The sequence below is a fragment of the Giraffa tippelskirchi genome, chromosome 11 (genome assembly GCF_054371585.1).
Source record: "Giraffa tippelskirchi isolate mGirTip1 chromosome 11, T2T-mGirTip1v1.2.pri, whole genome shotgun sequence".
NCBI lineage: Eukaryota > Metazoa > Chordata > Mammalia > Artiodactyla > Giraffidae > Giraffa > Giraffa tippelskirchi.
Window position 1 is genome coordinate 53,033,401 of NC_137285.1, and position 24,303 is coordinate 53,057,703.

The 24,303-nt window shown below is 39.0% G+C and overlaps 1 protein-coding gene across 8 annotated transcripts in view; it reads right to left on the reverse strand.

Annotated features, from left to right (window-relative positions):
• Positions 1-24,303, reverse strand: part of INPP4B (inositol polyphosphate-4-phosphatase type II B) — an 802,877-nt gene that overhangs the window by 559,191 nt on the left and 219,383 nt on the right. The gene's annotated exons all lie outside the window — the stretch shown is intronic.

Sequence of the window (24,303 nt, forward strand, 5' to 3'; positions counted from 1 at the left end):
AAGTAGAAATGAAACATAAGTAACTAACAATGGCCAGATCATCTCCCCTGCTTCCCCTTCAGTAATCTCCCAAACAAGCTGGGTGAAAAAGACACAATCTAAAGACAATCACAAGAAGTCAACAAGTCAGCAAACAAACCTGTGCACAGTGGAGGGTGGTGATGATTCTGACCCTCTATATCAATGATTAAGTGAGATTTCTTCCCTGTTACCGCTTTAAAAACTTTCATGGCTGACCAGAATCTCTGGAGTTGGTTCTTGGACATGAGTCTGCCTCCTCCCCAGGTTGCCACTTCCTGAACAAAGCAACCTTTCCGTTCCTACCAACACTTGTCTTGGAGTATTGACTTTTCAAGTGGCAAGCAGCCAAACCTAAATTCAGTAACAGCAGCTTTTTCCTTTCCCCTTCTATGTTTTATTCTTTTAGAGGATAAGCAATTCACTCTATTTTTTAATTTTTTTTTTTTAACATTTTTCAATTGGGGGAAAATTGCTTTGCAGTGTTGTGTTGGTTTCTGCTGTACGACAACATGAATCAACCATAATTATACCATATCACCTCTCTTTTGAGCCTCCCTCACCTCCCCTCATTCCACTCCTCTGAGTCATAACAGAGTGCCAGGCTGGGCTCCCTGTGTTGTATAGCAGCTTCCCACTAGCTATCTATTTTGCACATGATAGTGTATATATGTCAATCCTTTGTCCTTTTAGAACCATGCATTGAGACCACATTTATGTGAAGAAGCTCAGAATGAAAGCTTCAGCAGCAAGATCAATCCCCCCAAGCAGAGGCCAGCGCCCACCCCTCAACCTACAACCCTAAATCACTGAGCCCAGGAAAGACCAGCAGAAGCACCACCTAGGTAACCCACAGAATCACAACCATGAAAATGAACCATGTTTTGCTTTATGCCAGTATGTTTGGTTTCTTACACAATGAAGGAAAATTGTAACAAAGGCTTAAAATAAATTATTTTTTCTCTCGACAATTCTTTACACACTTGTAGTCTAGTAACTACAATAAAGCCAGTTGGGATTTATCCAAGGCACCAAGTTTTAAAGACTGTGCAGGTTTTAAAACCACAGCAATCTTAAGCAAATGCCCTCTCTGCTACCAGCTAAAGCAGCAAGCTTGCCCCTGTCATCTGTTTGGCATAAAATAGGGACTTTGTACTGTCAAGATCCACTCTCATATCCCTACAGGTTTCACACTGCACAGATCAAAGGGCATGATTTTCTGCTTTTTCGTTCTGCCCTCCAAAATTAATGTCACCTCAGTTACCCTCAGACAAACAACACCTTTTACTGTCTGGGCTCCAGAGCCACTGTTCTTTCATTAAAAGCTTCTATTATGATGAACCTGAGTATTGAGCTAGAAGAATTACATCATGTCATCCGACTCTCACAACACCAACATGTACAGGACATGAGGAAGAATAAATTTCTTGCTCTACTTTTCCCAAAGAGATCAGGACTCCAATTCAAGGACTGTCTTATACCAGAACTTGTGGACTTGTCTGCTTATTTATATATTCTTTAATTCCCAAATTAAGAGGGTTTTAATATACCCTGAAGATTCCATGATTCCACAGGTAGAGAATTATGTAAATCAATGGTGCCAACATTTACTGGACTCAGGGCTTAGACAAGGCTAATATCAGTTCTTAAACATTTCACAATAAGTTTTATAGGCATTTCAGATAATATCCAAAGAAAAAACAGTTGAGGTAAATGTTCAAATTTAGATGACACGTGTGCGTGCTAAGTTGCTTCAGTGGTGTCTGACTCTTTGTGACCCTATGGACTGTAGCCTATCAGGCTCCTCTGCCATGGGATTCTCTAGGCAAGAATACTGGAATGGGTTGGCATGTCCTTCTTGGGATCTTCCTGACCCAGGGATCAAACCAGTGTCTCTTATATCTCCTGCATTGGCAGGTGGGTTCTTTATCACTAGCGCCACCTGGGAAGCCCTTTAAAAAAGACCTAGGTAATTTTTCACTTGACTGACTCCTTGAGTCACTCAGAACTCCCTTTTATCCTAAAAACTAAATAATTCCCTCGGACACAGGTTTCAATTCTGGAAGGTGACTCTCAGCAGGTTTCAAAAGCAGACTCGTGCCATGGTAAGGCCTTTTATCTGAAGGCATCTTCCCTTTGGGGAGACTCAACGAATACCATGGTAAGTGTCATTTACAAATCAGTAGTAACTCACTACAATTTGTATTCACTGGGGTAAAATATCCACCATCTATCTTTAAGGCTACTATTTATCTTTAAGTCTACCATGCCTTTTTCTGGAACACCAAGAGCTGTAACAAGCAACAGTAACTAAAGTATCACCAAGCTAGGAGCTTACGCCCTTTAACAGAATATAGTTTGAAAACAAAACAAAACAAAATGCCCCTAACTCCACAGTAAATTTGTTCTGGACATGAGTACTATTCTAATAAAAAGAGAGAGAGACTGAGACAAACTTTCTGCATCAAGAACTAAACAATCTAAAAATATCAGATTACAAAACAGCTAGCTGTTCAAATACATATTGTCAAATATTTTGGATCTCAAGATTGTTTCCCTAAAGGAATTTTTCAGTCTTTTCACATGCAATATTCTGGCCTTGAAAGTGCTAAAATTCCACCGAGGAAGCTGCTGGCAAAATTAGCATTTCATTAGAGAAAGAATACTGAAATCAGTTAACTCTGAACTCAGATCAAATTATAAAATGAGAAGTACTGAAAATGACAGTGCTGACTATCTGTGGTACATGGGTAAGACTTTTAAGTGAAAATCAGAGGTAAATTCTTTAAGAGAGAAAAAAAAAAACTAAAAACATTTTCAAATTATAATTTTGCTTTTTTCTCCTTATTCTAAAAGACTGAACACTCAATGTAGAATGGGAAAGTCTAAAACTATAAACAAATGAATAAATAAAAAAAAAAACAAAGTCTATAGAACATTTTAACAAGATTATTAACTCCTTATATTTTGCAATATTCTTTTTTCTTCTTACACATATGGTATTACAATGAAAATATAATGTTATACTCCGACTTTTTTTACTCAATGTTTTGGCATGAGTATATCCCCTATGCCCCTAAATAAAAATAAATAATAAAAACAACAACAAAAGATAAAAACACAAACTTTAATGCCGTGTAAATTCCATCTTATAGATTGCCAACAATTTATTTAATCATTCCCTTTTTTTGTTGAATATTATAGAAATATATATAATGCAGATAAGCATTTTATTTAAACATAAAATTAGCCACAAAATTGAGTATAAGTGAACATAAAAAAAACTACAGCAAAGGCTATTGCGGTAGTTTTTTTGTAGCTACAGACTCTGAGCACTCTCTACTTGGATAAATTAATACAAAGCTTTTATAAATTGTCATCTGTGTGTTTATACCTGTGATGTAGCTTCACATGCTCAAAGTGTTTCAGTCCTGGCGGATACAAAGCTTGACACTAACATTGGTCTGGTGCTGAAATTTCTTAGTCTCTAGAGAGTGTATACTGTATTCTGGTCTGACACTCTGATGCAAAATAAAAACTAGAGAACTCTGAAGTTGTTTTTCCAGATGTCTATGTACAAAACAAGTTAAAAACTAATAATATGCTAAACCTCTGTGCACAGACTCGCTTATTTTTGGCACATGATATCAGCTTTGTTCCACAGAATAAATATAGAGAAGACAAATTTATAAAGAAGTTATACATTTTTTTAAGAAAATACATTAGCTTTTGCCGTTAGGAGGTTTCAAGTCATATATCCTGCTTGGGATGAAGGAAAGGAAAGAACCTTCTATTATTGTCCTCAGTTATTAAATATTTGATAATCTGTTTTTCAATATGGGTGGTTCTACTTCTAAGGTGCAACTGTCACAGTCCCCTCTATGGACAAGGACACCATAAAGCATGGCCAGGCATCAGCACGGAACAGGGTTCTGTGTACCCCAGGGAATCCCCCCCAACAATTTCCCATTACCTATTTCCTGCCATAACTTCAGGGCACAGGGAAGCACTTAAGAGGCTTTGTGGGGTGTTTTGTTGTGTTTGAGGATGAATGAATGAATGACCTAGGGCCTGAGGCTTTGTAATTATAAACAGCTGTAGTGACTTCGGCCCCTCCCATTAGATTTCCTAAAATAAAGGTAGAGATTTCCTTTTGGAGTTTGCTGCCAGAATTACCAGGACTTCTTCCCTTCATTGGCCATCTTGCATTAGGTGAAAGCCAATAAAAGAACGGTGATTCTACTCACTCCCACAGAAATATCACACCTTCAACATTATAATGAGTTTGGAGAAAACAAGGGATGACAAACAAACATGATATAAATGGTCAAAAAGCAAAACACATCTTTTTGTGTTGCCAACTTATGAAGGATTTGTAAACCTTGAAACTGTTCTTTGCTTAATTGTGTGTGTGCTCAGTCGCTCAGTCTTGTCCGGCTCTTGGTGACCCTATGGACTATAGCCCGCCAGGCTCCTCTGTCCATGGGATTCTCCAGGCAAGAACAGTGGAGTGGGTTGCCATGTCCTCCTCTAGGGGGTCTTCTGGATCCGGGGATCAAACTCTCATCTCCTGCATTGCAGGTGGATTATTTACCCACTGAGCTACCTGGGAAGCCCTGTTTCTTTCTTACTACCTTGAAATCTTCCACCCATTTCTCTCAAAATCAGTCTCTGGTTTGTCTCTATTGTATCCCTTGTGTCTATAACAATGTCTGAAAGATAGTAGGTGTTCAAAAAATATTTAGAGACTTCCTATGTTACAGTAGTAACCTCTGGGCTCCATCATTGCTCCCCATCTGATCTACCTTGAACAGCACCCTTCAAAACTCACTGTCCTGAAAGATCAGTTTGGTTATATCCCTCTCCAATCATGAACCAGCCTGCAGGGAAGGAAAGGAGATACAGGTGTAGAGAACGGACTTGTGGACACAGCAGGGTGAGGTGAGGGTAGGACAAACGGAGAGGGTAACATTGATAACACTCAATACACATAGCAATATATATACACTTGTGCATGCTGCGTGCTAAGTCGCTTCAGTCTTATCTGACTCTTTGTGACCCCATGGACTGTAGCCTGCCAGGCTCCTCTATCCATGGGATTATCCAGGCAAGAATAATGGAGTGGGTTGCCATGCCCTCATCCAGGGGAATCTTCTCGACCCAGGGATCGAACCTGTGTCTCCTGCGACTCCTGCATTGCAGGAAGATTCTTTACTGCTGAGCCACTGGAGAAGCCCACTACCATGTGTAAAATAGACAACTAGTGGCAAATTGCTATATAACACAGGGAGGGAGGGGATATATATATATATATAAGTATGACTGATTCGCATTGTTATACAGCAGAAACCAACACAAGACTGTAAAGCAATTATACTCCAACTATAAAAACATAAAACTGGAGTGTATTAAAAAAAATCAGCAAAAGCTGCTTTTGATAGCAGCATCCACAGCCAACCACTTGCCCTCAAGCTCCGCTCTATCCTTGCTATATCCTACCTCTCTAGTCAATGCTATCATCACTAATTAAGCTCACACTTTGAGATTCCATCAGGCCTTGCCAAGGTCTATTCCTCACCTCCACCCTTGCCAAAATGCAAGCACATTCACATACATCTCCATGACTCCTCATAACTGATCCAGAAGAGCCTACCTTTCTTTCTCTCTCTTAAAATCCCACATGCTTCAAAGGAAGTTCAAATCTTGCTTTGTGAAATGTCTTTTCTCACTCTATGTTGAGGTTTTCTTACTCTGAATTCATATTTACTTACTACTTCATTCCTCTCTGTTTTTTCCTGTGGTTTGCCTCTCAACTTGATTCCCTCCTTAATGCTTCCAACAATTTTCTGATGTCTTAATGTAATTCACCTTAAGGCTGTAAGGCTGTGTAGAAGCCAGAGATCACAGAAGCTGCCTAATAACTGATGTGAGGCTAATTCAATTCAGCATCCTAATATTGGGTCAGAGGCCCAATATTGCCATGTAAAAGTCACAGAAATGAATCAGAAGGTTTCAGCTCAATGAAAATGAAGGCCTGTGAGTATATGATTACACGTACATAAATAAATGTATGTTTTTATCCTAAAAGACAGAACTCAGCTTTCTCTCCTGTTCCTCTCTAGGTATTTACGTCTCTTTCCCCCTCTTCTGAGAGATTAACCTGCTCAACTTCACGTTGTTGGGTAGCATATTAACTCAAAGTGTTTAAAACTTCACTGACAAGGACCTGAAATGAACAGTGTCCTCAAAATGCTTTATAAGTAATAAAAAATATGATCCAAAAAAAAAAAAGTTTATCTAGGGTACCATCTATAAATATCCATTGTGCTGACAGCTTCCTGAAAAAAAAATTATCTGCTTAGTTGCACTTATTATCCTAATTTTACACATACTCATTTTCTCTTGAATAGGAAAAATATTTCTTGAAGAGTCAACTATTTTCTAAACCATTTGATACTGTTAGTTTGTTCACTGTTCCCGCCACCCCAATGCACCAGCTGAAACAAGAATTTAATCATAATTCACCTAGCAGTAAAGAATATGATAATCTTCTAACATAGCACTGTCCAATAGAACTTTCTATGAGATGGAAATGCTATATAATTTGCACTGTTGGAGACAGACGTCATTAGCCATACCTGATTATTGCGCACTGCAGTGTGGCCAGTGGGACTGAACAAGTGGAGCCTTCATTTTAGTTAACTGAAACAGCCCGAGTAGCTAGCGACCACCATTTTAGATGTTGTAATTCTAATATAATCAACACTGTTAAGATTATGCATTTACTGAAATTACAAAGGATAAATAGATAACATTCAGGATAAAATGACACATATTTTAACAGTAAATGCCTCTCATACTTGAAGTTTATATCTCTGGGTAAATAAAAACAGAAATGGTATGGAACTAACAGAAGCACAAAATATTAAGAAGAGGTGGCAAGAATACACAGAACGGTACAAATAAGATCTTCATGACCCAGATAACCACAATGGTGTGATCACTCACCTAGAGCCAGACATCCTGGAGTACGAAGTCAAGTGGGCCTTAGGAAGCATCACTACGAACAAAGCTAGAGGAGGTGATGGAATTCCAGTTGAGCTATTTCAAATCTTAAAAGATGATGCTGTGAAAGTGCTGCACTCAATATGCCAGCAAATTTGGAAAACTCAGCAGTGGCCACAGGACTGGAAAAGGTCAATTTTCATTCCAATCCCAAAGAAAGCCAATGCCAAAGAATGCTCAAACTACTGCACAATTGCACTCATCCCACATGCTAGTGATGTAATGCTCAAAATTCTCCAAGCCAGGCTTCAACAGTACGTGAACTGAGAACTTCCAGATGTTCAAACTGGATTTAGAAAAGGCAGAGGAACCAGAGATCAAATTGCCAACATCCATTGGATCATAGAAAAAAAAAGAGAGTTCCAGAAAAACATTTACATGTGCTTTATTGACTATACCAAAGCCATTGACTGTGTGGATCACAACAAACTGTGGAAAATTCTTCAAGGGATGGGAATACCAGACTACCTGACCTGCCTCCTGAGAAATCTGTATGCAGGTCAAGAAGCAACAGTTAGAACCAGACATAGAACAACAGACTGGTTCCAAATTGGGAAAGGAGTATATAGGGCTGTATATTCTGACTCTGCTTATTTAACTTATATGCAGAGTACATCATGTGAAATGCTGGGCTGGATGAAGCACAAGCTGGAATCAAGATAGCCGTGAGAAATATCAATAACCACAGATATTCAGATGACCCACCATTATGGCTGAAAGTGAAGAACTAAAGAGCCTCTTGATGAAAGGGAAAGTGAAGAGTGAAAAAGCTGGCTTAAAACTCAGCATTCAAAAAACTAAGATCATGGCATCCGGTCCCATCACTTCATGGCAAATAGAGGGGGAAACAATGGAAACAGCGACGGTCTTTATTCTTTTGGGCTCCAAAATCACTGCAGATGGTGACTGCAGCCATGAGATTAACAGACACTTGCTCCTTGGAAGAAAAACTATGACCAATCTAGACAGCATATTAAAAAGCAGAGACATTACTTTGCCGACAAAGGTCTGTCTAGTCAAAGCTATGGTTTTTCCAGTAGTCAAGTATGGATGTGACAGCATGTACACCCATGGCTGATTCATGTCAATGTATGGCAAAAACCACTACAATATTGTAAAGTGATTAGCCTGCAATTAAAATAAATTAATTAAAAAAAGAAAAAGAAGCTGAGCGCCAAAGAATTGATGCTTTTGTACTGTGGTGTTGGAGAAGACTCTTGAGAGTCCCTTGGACTGTAAAGATATCAAACCAGTCCATCCTAAAGGAAATCAGTCCTGAATATTCACTGGAAGGACTGATGTTGAAGCCAAAACTCTGACACTTCAACCACCTGATTCGAAGAACTGACTCATTGGAAAAGACCCTGATGCTGGAAAAGATTGAAGGCAGGAAGAGAAGGCGATGACAGAGGATAAGATGGTTGGATGGCATCACCGACTTGATGGACATGAAGTTGAGCAAGCTCAGGGAGGTGGTGAAGAACAGGGAATCCTGGTATGCTGCAATGCATGGGGTCACAAAGAGTCAGACATGACTGAGAGACTGAACTGAAATAAAAATAAACTCTTGGAAAGAATATTTTCCAGGTGTCAGAAGACGTGTGTTTTCAGGTATGTTCCTAGTAGTTGTTTGGCACTGGGAAAGTTGCTTCATGTCTTGGGTACTTAAAAATTTAGAACATGCGATCACTCACTTTGAAGTTATTTGATTCTATATTAGTCTCATGCTGTTCAAACTACCCTTAGGATATTTTTGAGGCTCAACTGAGGAAAAAAAATACGTCAGAACCCTTTGCAAATTGGAAAGTGACACACCAAAGCAAGACTACTTAAAGAAAACTATGCTTCAGGATCACTAGTTCTCAAATTTACTAGGATCTTGATGCCGATTCCCTTGTTCCTAAGTTTTTCTGGACCACCACAGAATATATGATGGGATACACAAATAAGAATCTAGTTCAGGATGGGGAACACATGTAAACCCATGGCTGATTCATGTCAATGTATGGCAAAAACTACTACAATATTGTAAAGTAATTAGACCCCAACTAAATAAATAAATTTATTAAAAAAAAAAAAGAACAAAAAATAAACAAAAAAGAATCTAGAATATTTCAGATCTTGTTTTGTTTGCTCCAAGGAAAAGCAAGAAATGACAAGCATAAAACACACAATAACTAGGAATTAAACACTTTCTTTTGCCTGAGTATTTATAAAATAAATATCTTTTATTTCTTCATTTATGTGCAAAAACTTAACAAACTTATGAAATGCTTCAGTTTTCCTCTGGATGGTCCCTATTGAAGGACTGGGTTTGGCAGCCCACTCTAGAGCGCATGCAGGACAGTACACACTCTTTGCAAATACAGGTGTGCCAACAACAGTCAACTAGCCACATTGATGTATTGTCTTCCAGGCGTGGCTCTCTTGAAAACGGCCAGTGTATTGAAAAGCAGGTCACCATCTATGTTGTTTCTGCCTTCAGTGTGAGGGCCCATGCATGCTTAGTCACTTAATAGTGTCCTACTCTTTGCAACCCCATGGACTGCAGCCCTCCAGGCTCCTCGGTCCATGGGATTCTCTAGGCAAGAATACTTCCCCTTTTCCAGGGAATCTTCCTGACACTGGGGTCGAATCCAGGTCTCCTGCATTGCAGATGAATTCTTTACTGTCTGAGCCACCAGGGAAATGCTTAAGAGGATACATTTGTATACAGAAAGAAAATATGAAACCTTTTTATATTTCAGTTCAGTTCAGTTGCTCAGTCATGTCCCACTCTTTGCGACCCCACAGACTGCAGCATGCCAGGCTTCCCTAGCCATCACCAACTCCCAGAACTTACTCAAACTCATGTCCATTGAGTCAGTGATGCCATGCAACCATCTTGTCCTCTGTTGTCCCCTTCTCCTCCTGCCTTCAATCTTTCCCACCATCGGGGTCTTTTCCAATGAGTCAGTTCTTCGCATCAGGTGGCCAAAGTATTGGAGTTTCAGCTTCAGCATCAGTCCTTCCAATGAATATTCAGGACTGATTTCCTTTAGGATAGACTGGTTGGATTTCCTTGCAGTCCAAGGGACTCTCAAGAGTCTTCCCCAACACCACAGTTCAAAAGTATCAATTCTTCAGCGCTCAGCTTTCTTTATAGTCCAACTCTCACATCCACACATGACTACTGGAAAAACCAAAATTTTTGACTAGATGGATCTTTGTTGGCAAAGTAAAAGTATATTTAGTGTCTATATAAAGAAACTAAGAGAAAAATTATGCTGTACAACATTTAATATACATTGGGTAGAGATTGTTAATTACCTACAGCAATAACCATCCTTTCTCACTTAGTTACAAACCCCCAACTTTTAGTTCAATGTGTCACTTAGAATAAATGTTATCATTTTCTAGTCTTCCTGGCAGCTAAGTTTTGGGCACTGTGATGTAATCACAAGACTGCTGCTTAAAATGTGACTATAATGGCTAGAAATCCAGCAGCGACCTTCTACAATGAAGAAAACCCACATGAGGAAAAAAGTTCTAGAAGAAGATTTTTTCACCCGATGACCTTTTGGAGCTACCAAATATTCTTCAACTGTCAACTTCCAGATTTCACATGAAAGAAAAATAAAATGTCATCTAGTTTAAGACCCTATTTAAAAATTTTTTTTCTATTGTATACAACTGAATCTAAGCTTAACTGACACATACAGATTAGTTAATACTGCATTTTTATACTATGCAAATTAATATACATAATATATGCATGACCTTTTTCTCTGATAGGATGTACAATAAAATAGCATCAAGATTACAGGGCTCAAGGACTGTTACATGCAACTACCAAAGTCATCTCTAGTTTGAACTAATAGTGTTTAATGGGTTAAACCATGGGCTTCCCTGGTGGCTCAGTTGGTAAAGAATCCACCTGCAATGTGGGAGACCTGGGTTCAATCCCTGAGTTGGGAAGATCCCTTGGAGAAGGGAACGGCCATGTACTCCAGTACTCTGGCCTGGAGAATTCCATGGACTGTATAGTCTATGGGGTCTCAAAAAGTTGGACACAACTGAGCGACTTTCACATAATCACAAATGGGTTACCACAGTTCAGACACTAATTTCACTGCAGCAGACTCTTAATATCTGGAAGCACTATAGCTATAGATCCTTAGGAAATCTGAAGTTCACAACATATAGATCATTAGGGGCTCTGAAGGTAAAGAATCCTGATGCAAAGCAAGAGACCTGGGTCCATTCCCTGAGTTGGAAAGTTCCTTTGGAGAAGGAAATGGCAACCCACTCCACTATTCTTGCCTGGAGAATTCCATGGACAGAGGAGCCTGGTGGACTACAGTCCATGGGGTCGCAAAAGAGTCAGACATGACTGAGCAACTAACGCTAATTTTTCACAAATAAAATTTCTGTCCAGAGTCTCATGGTCTCTGAATATATCTGTCTGTCACACATCACAAAGAAAAATGCTTACATCACTACACAAAAAGCTATATAGTAATAAATGAAGAATGTAAGAAGTATCAATATTTGGATGCTGGTGATTCGCTAGATTCACCCATCAGTTAATGGCTTAGTCCCACACACCAGTCTCACAATGCATATCACTCACATCCATACCTTAAATTGCAGTTAAAAAATTATGCCATGACCCTTAGAGTTGCTTGCAAATGATTGAGTCCTCCAAGGTAGATTCCACAATTAAGACGGGTTTGCTGTACTAAATAGACAGTTTCTTCTGCAACCCTCCAAGCTCTAGAAAGATTCTTTGTTAACAGAAACTCCTACTTAAACTCAGTGGTTAAAATAACCCCTTAACTGACCAAAATGTGTTCAGATCAAGAGCTCTTCTACTCCTAGTTTGTTATCATTCATTCTACTCTTTGACTTTCCTTGAGTACCAGGAGTTTTTAACCTAGCAGAAGGCTCTGTGCCTACAAACCACTGTCAATTAGAACAAATTGACACTAAAATGAGGAGAATGCACCCATCCCTGGCTACAGAGACATGAATGTAGCTGACATATACTCACTCCAACTTGCACACATTCATAGCTGACCTGCCTCACCTTCCCTCTGAGTCATAGCCTCTCAGTGAGGCAGCTGGGAGGAGGAACACCTGAAGACAGGGACCACCATCACTCACTGCCCTGTGCCCCCACACCTGACCTCCCCACAGCAAGACTGGCCCAACATCAATGGCAAGTTCACCACAGGGAGACACCTTCGAGCGAGATCTTCATACCCAGAGAGGGTGCTCACTGATCACCAGGGGAGACGAAATTTAGTGACTTCATGAGGGAACACTCTGCCACTGATTTCATAAAACTGAAGCTGTGAAGCAATAAACAAAAAGCTGTTGCTATTCTAGGTGACAAGTATCTTGTTTCCAAGCAGTATCTCCTGGAGATCAGAAGAAATGGCACAGATGAAAGGCAGAAATTGCACTGACTAAATCAACTGTTACATTTGTCAGTCACAGCAGAAATCCTATAGAAAACCCTGGAAGGAGGACACACACATTTTCCTTCACCCGCCTTGCTAACGTGGATCACGTGAACACAACTTCTTGGAAATGCAATAGAGAGAACAGCACAACAGCTAGAGTTTCTCATGTCACTCGTCATTCCTCAGGATTCATCTTCTCTTGTTGAAGACTGGCTACTAAAAATTGTTACAATTTATCAATCAAAATACCACACTGAAGTAACAATATAGTAAAATGTCATCACAATGTTGACAGCATAATTCAAATCATCCATTCTAGAGGGAATTAAGGAAAATGTCATGCTATACACTTTATGCGTTGCAGTCATTTTTCCAATGGGTAGATAAAGAAATAAATACCAACATGAGATTAAAGACTACATTTCAGAAGCAGATCATGAAAAAAGGGATGGAAGACTATATTTATTTAGCAACTAAAGTAAGGATTCTTTCTGAAATGTTTGGGTTCATGTGATTTAACTCAGAATCTTAATTCCCGAATTTGAAACCAAGTGAGAGTAGTAGGGTTTCAGTTAGCCCAACCTCCTTATTTTAAAGATGAAGAACCTGGGGCTTTACAAAGTAGACGATGTTTACAGAATTATACAGATAATTAGCCAGAGTCAGGAGAAGAACTTAAACCTTATTCAGACTTTGAAATCTTATTTTTTCATTCTCTTTGCATTCTTGTTTGTATTTCTGAGATCAACCTTTTTATTTATTATTTTCCAAAGACTCACTTAAAGCATAACCTTTAAGGGAGCTTTTTTGGGATGATGGAATTACTCTGCATCCTGATTGTACTAGTATTTACAGAAGCCTATATATATATGCTAAAACTCATTAGAACTGCACACCACAAGAAGTAAACTGAAAACATCTAAAAAATAACTTTCAATGTTGTTGAAGAAGCTTATTTTGTATCTAGTGTATATAAATTTCTCATACTACAATTTATCATTTATTTTCAGGAGAAAACCAAGAATAAAATGAGGACATTTTAATCCCTTTGTCCACTATTCACTGATTCTGCTGTATTTGGTATCCTACTATTTTATTGTATGCAATCTCTCTATCATCAAATATCAATGCAAAATATGGAAATAAGAATAAAGCATAAATCTTTCTCCCAGTCATGGACCAAATCTGCCAGAGACAGAGGAGGGGGGTGGGGGGGGGTTGGGGAGGAAGGGATTTTTATGTATATGAGAAAGCAACCAGCAGAGAGGTAAGCTATTTGGTTCTACTAAAAATTTAGAAAATTGTATCTATTTAGGTCAATTCTAAATAGTTCATGATGGGGGTCAATTATATCTAGTCCAAAAAAGTCATTCAGGAGGAAAACAAATATATTTTTAATGTCAATCATCTGGATTTAACACAAACATAAGGGATAAATTCAGAAGATCACAGCATAGTGAAAAGGAAATGATAGTGAGTCTTACAGTGGAACTCAAACTGCAACTTCAACATCTGTGAATCTTAGTTTTCTCACTCATAGAAAAATCCTCTCTTCCTCAATAAATAATTATGTGGATGAAATATTATGATGCATAAAAATAACAATTAACATTTATTTATTGTTCGCTACATATAAGACACTTCTAAGTGCTGTAAATAGTATAATTTATATGTCTGCAGGCAAAGTCCAGAGACACTTGTTGTTATTATTCTAATCATACAGATAACAAAGACACAGAAGGTTAAGTAAGTAACTTTATGGTTGCTCTTGTTCAGTCACCAGTGTGCATCTGACTCTGCAACCCCATGGACTGCAGCATGCAGGGCTCCTCTGTCCTCCACCATCTCTCAGAGTTTGCTCAAATTCATGTCCATTCAGTCAGTGATGCTGTCTAGCCTAACCTCATCCTCTGTCATCCCCTTCTCTTTTCCCTTTGATCTTTCCTAGCATCAATGAATCGGCTCTTCACATCAGGTGGCCAAAGGATTGCAGTTTCAGTTTTGACTATATGGACCTTTGTTGGCAAAGTGATATCTCTGCTTTTTAATATGCTGTGTAGATATATCATAGCTTTCCTTCCAAGGAGCAAGCAACTTTTAATTTTGTGGCTGCAGTCACCATCCACAGTGATTTGGGAGCCCCCTAAAATAAAATCTGTCACTGCTTACACAATTTCCCCTTCTATTTTCCATGAAGTGATAGGACTGAATGTTGAGTTTTAAGCCAGCTTTTTCACTCTCATCTTTCACCCTCATCAAGAGGTTCTTTAGTTCCTCTTCACTTTCTGCAATTAGAGTGGTATCATCTACATATCATATAATTATGTTGGAAACTGAGGTTTGGATCCAAGATTCTGGTTCCAGAGACCACTTGCTTAAACAACAATGCCATCATTATTGCCTCATGTATAAATGACTTGGCACAAAGTAGATGCCCAAATAATGGTTGCTGCTGTAGTTTTTTATTTTTATGGTAAACTTATCTCTCTGGGCTCCTGGAATCTCAAAACGGGATAGGGCTACAAATGAGAATAATATAAATAAAACCACTTTGCTAACACTGTGATACCTTCCATTCCAATTTCCTTTCACTAATGCAGTGAAGTCAGAGATTTCTTTTTAATGCTGATGTTAAACTTTTTTATATGCTGAAGGTTTACATTTTTTTTAGAAAGCTCCCAGCCCTTAATCTCTCTCTCCCAAGCTCTGGACTCAAATGCCCAGCTGCTTCTAAACATCTCCATGTGCATGGTATACCTGTTTACAATGGTTAGAACTAGAGGGAGTTGTGGAAGATAAAGAGATGGAACATAAAACGAAATAAAAATGGAAATTTTTGAGGTTCAGTCCTAGTAAATAAATTGCCTTACTTTGAGAAAAGAGCCCCAAAGATTGCCTAGGTGAAGAAGGAGAAAGGAACTCATCAGGAAATCTCCCTGGAAAAGCAAGGTTACTTAGAAGAGAAACATCAATGAAGGTCAGTGATGATCCAAGAAAAGAAAAAGGATTAGGGAACTTCCCTGGAAGTCCAGTGGTTAAGACTCCACCTTCCAATGTAGTGGGGGCAGGTTTGATCCCTGGTCAGGGAACTAAGTTGCCACATGCTGTGCAGAAAGGACACACACACAAAAAGGATTGGCACAGCCAATTATGGCCCCTACAGAAAACATAAGGTGCCACAGGATTTGGATACTCAGACTCTTATGTTTTAATTTAAAAAAAATCTGTGCTAAGAATTGACTTTTACCAAGAAGGATGCTTTGGACCGTGAGACTCCTCTGTAGGTTCCTCAGTGTCTTCTTACACCAGACACTTGTATACTTGTGACTGCTGGGAGCCATCTATGGGAACTGCCTCACACTATGCTCCACTCTCCCTCTGCTTTCCTTGCCCAGGGTCTGTCACAGCCTCTCAGTGTGTACATCTCATCCATCTTCTGTCCTATTGTGCCTGCTCTGATTCCAGTTGATTATTTTCCACATGCAGGACTACCTGGACGTCCTCTAAAAGTCAAGGGAGATAAGTGCACAGAGCATCTGCTGCTACCGCCCGCTCCCCCTGCTCCCTTGCTTAATTACTAGGTTCATTCTTGTCTTGGTGAATCCACACTCTGCTCTAGGACGCTCCCTTCATGTGACTGGAATTGGCACACAAGATGACACCTATGGGTTTTGTCTTCTTACCTGTCTTGTCTATCATTCATACTTCACCACCCTCCTAAAACAGAGACCCTGTGTGACAGAATCCTAAGGCGGCTTCCAACAGTCCCATTCCTAATGCACATGCCTTGTAGATTTCCTTCTTTTTGAATGTGGATAAACTGTGCATAGGATAGACAATCATCCCCATGATTATGTTAACAATCAGTTGGCTCTGATTTTTTCAAAAGGGAGAGATCTAACTAGGTAAATCCTTTAAAGGGACATGGCCCTTCCCAAGGTCAGAGAGATTTGACATGAGGGAGATTCTCCGATTCAGGCTATTAAGACAGAGAGAGCCATCTGGCAAGGGCTTGAGAGCAACCTCTAGAAGCTGAGATCAACTCCCAACCATCACTCAGCAAGAACTCAGGAACCTCAGTTTTATAGCTACAAATAACCAGATTCCACCAACAAGAACATGAGCTCCGAATAGGACCCTGAGCTCCTAGTAGGATTTCAGCCCATCTTACATCTTAATTTCACACTCATGAGACCCTTAGCAGAGAACTTGGTTATATCATGTCCAGACTTCTGCCCCAAAGAACCGTGAACAAGTAGATGGATATTGTTTTAAGACATTGAGTTTGTAGGAATTTTTACGCAATAATTAAAAAAATACTAATACATCTACCCTATTGTTTCCCATTTAAAAAATCTTATCTCCCCCAAGGGGCAGAAAAAAAGCTAATTGTTCTTAACACTTGGTGAAATATTTTCAAATAAATAAATATTATTTAATGCTCTAGGATGAATATTTCTTCCATTCTGCCTTATGTTTCTTCATTCAATAGCATCCATAAAGCTAGGTTTCATCCATGCAATGCTCATCCAAATGAAAGCCCCAAATAACTAAGGTATGATCAAAGGACTCTGCTTGAGAGATGTGTGCAAGCGGCCATGTCTGCTATCACTGAAGCTTTCAGCACACAGCTCCCTTGTACAAGAGCCCTTCACCATGACACTAGAGCATGACCCGAATGACACTCTTCCGTCTTTGCACCTTTGTGGAATATCAGTGCACTTCAGCCAACTCACTACTCTCAAGACATGTGTCAGTTTCTAGAGCACGATTTTCTTGCTGTGATTATTATCTGGGTGTTCAAGTTGTTTATGTTTTTCTTTGATTGATCTTTTTGATGGGCATTTCATAAGATTGTGCTAGGTTGCTTCAGTCTTGTCTGGCTCCGTGCAACCCGATGTACTACAGCCCACTAGGCTCCTCTGTCCATGGGATTCTCCAGGCAGGAATTACTGGAGTGGGTTGCCATTTCCTCCCCAGGGGATCTTCCTGATGCAGGGATTGAATCAGTGTCTCTTACATTGACCCGCATTGTCAGATGGGTTCTTTACCACAAGCCCCACCTGGGAATATGACCCCACTATATGATGGAATTCCTAATGCTTTGTATCTTTGCAGAGAGAGCGTGTTCATACTCTATGACACATTGATTCTTTCCAAGGAGTTCCCCAAACACATAATAAGCACAAATAAATGTCTAGGCTGCACAACAGGAAAGGCATACTGTGGGTGGGGTGAGGTGGGGGTGGGGGATGTAGGCGCATCAACATAATATAAAAGGGATAACACAAAACATGTCTTTCTTGAGCAATAATCTATTACAATTCAGTCAAAATATGTCAATAAGAGGTAAATTAAAAACCCCTCTCAAATTTCACTTATTACTCTCTTTTCACCCATTTTTTTTTTTTATAAAAGCAGGATTTAACCAACTTTCTTGCAATTAATAACCCAACAAACAATATACACTACTACATAGACGAGAGCATGGTGTTCTCTCACAGGGCTAACGAAATAAACCAAAGTAATTAATGCCTAAAGAGCATGCTCAGTAGTTCCTCTCTTGACCCTAGACTGATGGGAAAATGAGGAGGTTCTTGGGCATATATTAGAACTGCTTCCCAGGGAAACAGAGAGTCATTCAATGTTGACTGGTTAGTTAAAGAAAGAAAGTGAAAGTGTTAGTTGTTCAGTCATGTCCAAGTCTTTGTGAATCCATGGACTATATAGCCCACCAGGTTCCCCTGTCCATGGGATTCTCCGGCAAGAATGCTGGAGAGGGTAGCCATTCCCTTCTCCCAGGTAGCTTCCCAACCCAGGGATCCAAGCCAGATCTCCTGCACTGCAGGGAGATTCTTTACCATAATGAGCTGAATCCTAAACCTTGGAGGATGTTGAGTTTCATTTGCTCATTCAACAAATGTTTACAGCCTGTTTTTACAGTGGCAAAGTATATAAGAAATGGCAACTAACTGGATATGATCAGAGTTTGATGTAATAGACTACACATAACAGGATTGATGTCAACAAGATGGATATAAAGGGGCTGCTTTAGCAAGAAGAGATTATTTCCTGAGGAGTTGAAGGGAACTCTAGAGTGGGTGAGCATATGCATGTGTGTGTGAGTAAAGGGGGAAAGAAAGAATGCATGTCGAGGTAATCTTTGAACTGTGTCTTTAAAAATGGGTAAGCAATGACAGGTTGTGTAATAGAAGGTATTTTTAGGCAAGAAAACAACATAAATTCATGAAAAGGCAAAGCAGATGCGAAGAAAAGGCTGACAAGTTTACTGTGATAAGGACAAATGTATGAAAGAAGCAATAGTAAAATGTGATGTTGGAAGCAAAATGGGACTTACTTGTAAAAGGTTTCTGTGGCAGAACAAAGGAGTCGTTGTTTTCCTATAACTAACTGACCTTCTTCCTCATTCTTCACAGAGTCCCTAACCGCATGGCTGACACCTGCTGTAGCCAATAAGAATAAGTCCTTGTAAAGAAACTGACCATAGTGATGGATCCATGATGAACATCGGATCTAAGCCAAATTGGAGAAATGGATGACAGTGACGATTCAAAGATAGGCATAGTACCTATGCTAGCCATTTCCTCGGAGTCTTCTTATTGGATATTGGTGGAAAGGAGGAATGGTGGCCAGGAAAAGTCTCTTTCCCTCTTCTGGTGGCAAGATTTAAGGATATAAACTTAACACCACTGCAAGCTGTGTTCCCAGCCGTGATGACAAAGCTTATCTGCCATAGTGTCAAGTCAACATCTAAAGAGCATACAGGCACAAGAATCAAGGGAAAGTGTCATCCTAATGGCGTTTTGACTTTTTAAATGTGACCATTACTCAGAGTAAGCTTCTTATAGCCCTTTTCAATAATTTGCCAGATAAGCCAATACTTTTATATCCAAGCTAATTAAAATCATATTTCTGTTAGAACCAAACCAATAATTCCGTGTTTTATTTTGAATCTTTTATTTTTGGCCAAATTAAATGCTTTACAAAGTTGCAGGTACTCATCTCACGCCAGTCAGAATGGCTGCTATCAAAAAGTCAGCAAACAATAAATGCTGGAGAGGGTGTGGAGAAAAAGGAACCCTCTTACACTGTTGGTGGGAATGCAAACTAGTATAGCCACTATGGAGAACAGTGTGGAGATTCCTTAAAAAACTGGAAACAGAACTGCCACACAACCCAGAAATCCTACTGTTGGGCATACACACCGAGGAAATCAGAATTGAAAGAGACACATGTACCCCAATGTTCATTGCAGCACTGTTTACAATAGCTAGGACATGGAAGCAACCTAGATGTCCATCAGCAGACAAATGGATAGGAAAGCTGTGGTATACACACACAATGGAATATTACTCAGCTATTAAAATGAACACATTTGAATCAGTTCTAATGAGGTGGATGAAACCAGAGCCTATTATATAGAGTGAAGTAAGTCAGAAAGAAAAACACCAATCCAGTATATTAATGCATATATATGGAATTTAGAAAGATGGAAACAATGACCCTCTATGCGAGACAGCAAAAGAGACACATCTGTATATAAAGAACAGACTTTTGGACTCTGTGGGAGGAGCGAGGGTGGGATGACTTGAGAGAATAGCATTGAAACATGTATATTACCATATGTGAAATGGATCACCAGTCCAAGTTCAATGCATGAGACAGGGCGCTCAGGGCTAGTGCACTGGGATGACCCTGAGGGATGGGATGGAGAGGGAGGTGGCAGGGGGCTTCAGGATAGGGAACACATGTACACCCATGGCTGATTCATGTGAATGTATGGCAAAAATCACCACAATATTGTAAAGTAATTAGCCTCCAATTAAAATTCAAAAAAAAATTGCAGTTACTTTATTTTAAATTTTTAAAAACATTAGTGGCATTCTATGCTTTGGGGTTGGGGTGGGGCAGTATTCAGTTTTTTAACAAGAAATGAACTTGACCAAGGCTTCTACTTCTGTTCATCACAAACTGGTTAACACAAATTAATACTGCCACTGAAAGCAACTAGAAAAGCTGAATAAAGTGTTCTAAAAAAGAACGTATTTTAAAACTTTATAAAGCTAACAAGGAGGCTTCTCTGGTGGCTCAGTGGTAAAGAGTCTGCCTGCAATGCAGGAGCTGCGTCGGAAAGATAACCCTGGAGGAGGGCATGGCAATCCATTCCAGTATTCTTGCCTGGAGAACCCCATGGACAGACGAGCCTGGCAGGCTACAGTTCATGGGGTCGCAAAGAATCAGACATGACTGAAGCAACTTAGCATGCACACATGCAGAGCTAACAAAAGAGTAAAAAATTGACAAGGCCAAGATACAGAGGAGGACAGAGGTTCAGGAAGATAAGCCTGACTTTAGGGCCACTTTTTCATGGATTCTGAAGGGTCATTTAAGTATCAACCTACATAGCTCATCGGCATATGGAAGAATGAGAGTAGAGTCCAGGTCCTACTAAGGTGGGGAGATAAGTGAATCTGCCTCTTTAGGTTCAGACGTGGAAAGGCTTCATGTTAGAGATAACAGTGAACCGCAAGTGAAAGCCCCTCACAGGAACGGCAGCTTGGCTCCACAAACGACTGGAATGGGTTCAAGGCACTCCTGTCTCAGCAAAGCCATTAGGTGCCTGGAAGTAGATAATATAAACCCTCTTGGGAGGAAAATAATATCATGCCAGGACTCTAGCTATTTTTCCAATTTAAAAATACTGTTTCACCGTATAAAGCAAAATGAGGATACAGGGCAACAAGACAGTAGGGATAAAACTCTCCAGATACAATTGAAACGGATTAGTGTGACCTCAAAATATCAGAATAGACGTTCAAGTGAGTAGGCTTATGTCATCAGAGAAATAAGACAGAGAGCTCATACATTCTGGCAGACAAGTAGAAGCCATAAAGAATAATAACATAAAAACTAAGTATGAAAACTAAAATTAAAAACTCAATGGATGATTTTAAAAGCAAAATAGCAACAGCTGCAAAAATACTCGGTAAACTTGAAAATGAGTTGGAAGAAACTATGTTTAATGAAGCATAAAGAGAAAAAAAGTAGAAAAATATCAAAAAAGAGAGTAAGTAACTAGAAATACAGAGGGTGAAGATCTATAATTTGGAAAATAGGAACAAAATAAAAAGAGAAGAAAAGGGTAACTGTATTATGTGAAAGAATACCAACTAGGCTACAAATTCAAAAGACTGTAGAAACTTAAACTACACAAAATAAAATGTCACCGATAGCTAAACACATCACAGTAAACTAACAAAGAATTAAAGATGGAGAAAAATAACTTAAGAGGTAGAAAAGAAAGGATTAACTTCAAATCAGCAACAATTATTTAAACAGTTAACTTTTCAACAGAATAAAAAAGGAAGTTGGAAAAAATAAAATGATATTTAATGTTCTTTAAAATACATGCCAAACAGAGTTCTCTACCAAAACAATATATCCTTCAAAAATGAAGATGAAATAGAGATATATCAGGCAAATAAAAACTAAAACAATTCATAAGTAGCAGACCCATAAAAAGGAAACACTAATATAGATCAATGAAAATGTAAGTTTGGAAATAGAGGAAGAAATAAAAAGCAATGAAAATAAGATATATGTGAATATAACTAAATATTGATGCTATGTTATAAAAATAATATCTTTATTAGCTTAAATATATATGAAGAAGGGCTTCCCTGATAGCCTAGCTGGTAAAGAATACTCTTGCAATGCAGGAAACACGAGTTCAATTTCTGGGTCGGGAAGATCCCTTGGAGAAAGGATAGGCTACCCACTCCAGTATTTTTGGGCTTCCGTGGCAGCTCAGCTGGTAAAGAATCTGCCTGCAATGTGGGAGACCTGGTTTCAAACCCTGGGTTGGGAAGATCCCCTGGAGAAGAGAACAGCTACCCACTCCAGGAAATGGCAACCCACTCCAGTTATTCTTGCCTTGAAAATTCCATGGACAGAGGAACCTGACAGGCTACGGTCCATGGGTTTGCAAAGAGTCGGACACTGAGATCCTAACACATACTCAATTAAAAAGAAGCTAGAGGGAATGATAAAATAAGATAAACAAAATAGATAAACTGAAGAAGAAGCATCACTAAAGAGCTTGAGGACATGAAAACATAAAAAAGGGGTATTAGAAATATTTTTATGTAAATAAATTTAATTACTCCAGAGAAATGCAAATTACTTAAAATATAAAAAAATAAATTGACACATATAATTGCATCACTATTAGAAAACTAAGATCCACAATAAAAACTTCAAATTTAGATTGTTTCACTGCTTGTTTACGTTTAAGTATATGATCTATCTTGAGTTAATTTTTGCAACACCTCTAAGATTTGTATATAGATTCATTTTTTTGTGTACATGAATCTCCAATTGTTCCAGTACAATTTGTTGAAGAGATCATCTTTGTATTACTGTATGCCTTTGTTCCTTTATGTAAGATCAGTTCACTATATTTATGGGAGTGTATTTCCAATCTATCTTCTCTTTCATTGATCTATCTTTCTTTCACCAATATTACACCATCTTGATTACTGTAGCTTTACAGTAAGTCTTTAAGTAAGGTAATGTCAGCTCTCCACTTGGTTCTTCCTCCTCCAATATTGAGTGGGCAATTCTGTGTCTTCTGCATTCGCATATAAATTTTAGAATCAGTAACTTGCTGGGATTTTGATTGGAATTACCTTGAATCTATAGATCAAATTGGGAGAAACTGACTTCTTAACAATATTGAGTTTTTCTATCTAATTAATGGCATATCTCTCCATGTATTTAGTTTTACTTTGATCACTTTATCAGAGTTTTGCAGTTTTTCTTCATAAAAATCTTATATATATTTTGTGAGATTTATAGCAAGTATTTCATTGTTTTGATTTCTAATACAGTGGTAATGTCAGAGAAGGCAATGGCACCCCACTCCAGTACTCTTGCCTGGAAAATCCCATGGACAGAGGAGCCTGATAGGCTGCAGTCCATGGGATCGCGAAGAGTTGGACATGACTGAGCGAATTCACTTTCACTTTTCACTTTCATGCATTGGAGAAGGAAATGGCAACCCACTCCAGTGTTCTTGCCTGGAGAATCCCAGGGACGGGGGAGCCTGGTGGGCTGCCGTCTATGGGGTCGCACAGAATCGGAGACGACTGAAGCGACTTAGCAGCAGCAGCAGCAGAGTGGTAATGTGTTTTTAATTTCAAATTACACTTCTTCATTGCTGATTTGTAGGAGAGTGATTGACTTTGTATGTTAATCTTGTACCCTTCCACCTTCCCATAATTGCTTATGAGTTCTAGGAGTGTTTTTTCTGACATTTAGGATTTTCCACATAGAGGATCACATAATCAGAGAAGAAAGATAAGTTTATTTCTTCCCTCCCTATCTGTCCACCTTTTATTGCCCCCTCTTGTCTAACTCTGTTAGCTAGGGTCTCCAGTACAATGCTGAAAAGTGTAAGAGAGAAGGAACACCCTTGCTATGCTCCCAGTCATAAAGTTTCTAGTCTCTCGTCATTAAGTATGATGTTAGTTGCACGGTTTTTGTTTTATTTGTTTTTATAGATGCTTTGAGGCAATTTCCCCCTATTGCTGGTTTGCTAAGAGTTTCTATCATGAGGGAAGTTACATTTTGTCAAATAATTTCTCTATATCTCTTATGATCTCTATATCTCTTATGATATGATCATAAAACTTTTCATAATTTGATGTGATGGATGACATGAATTGATTTTTGAATGTTGAACCAGGCTTGC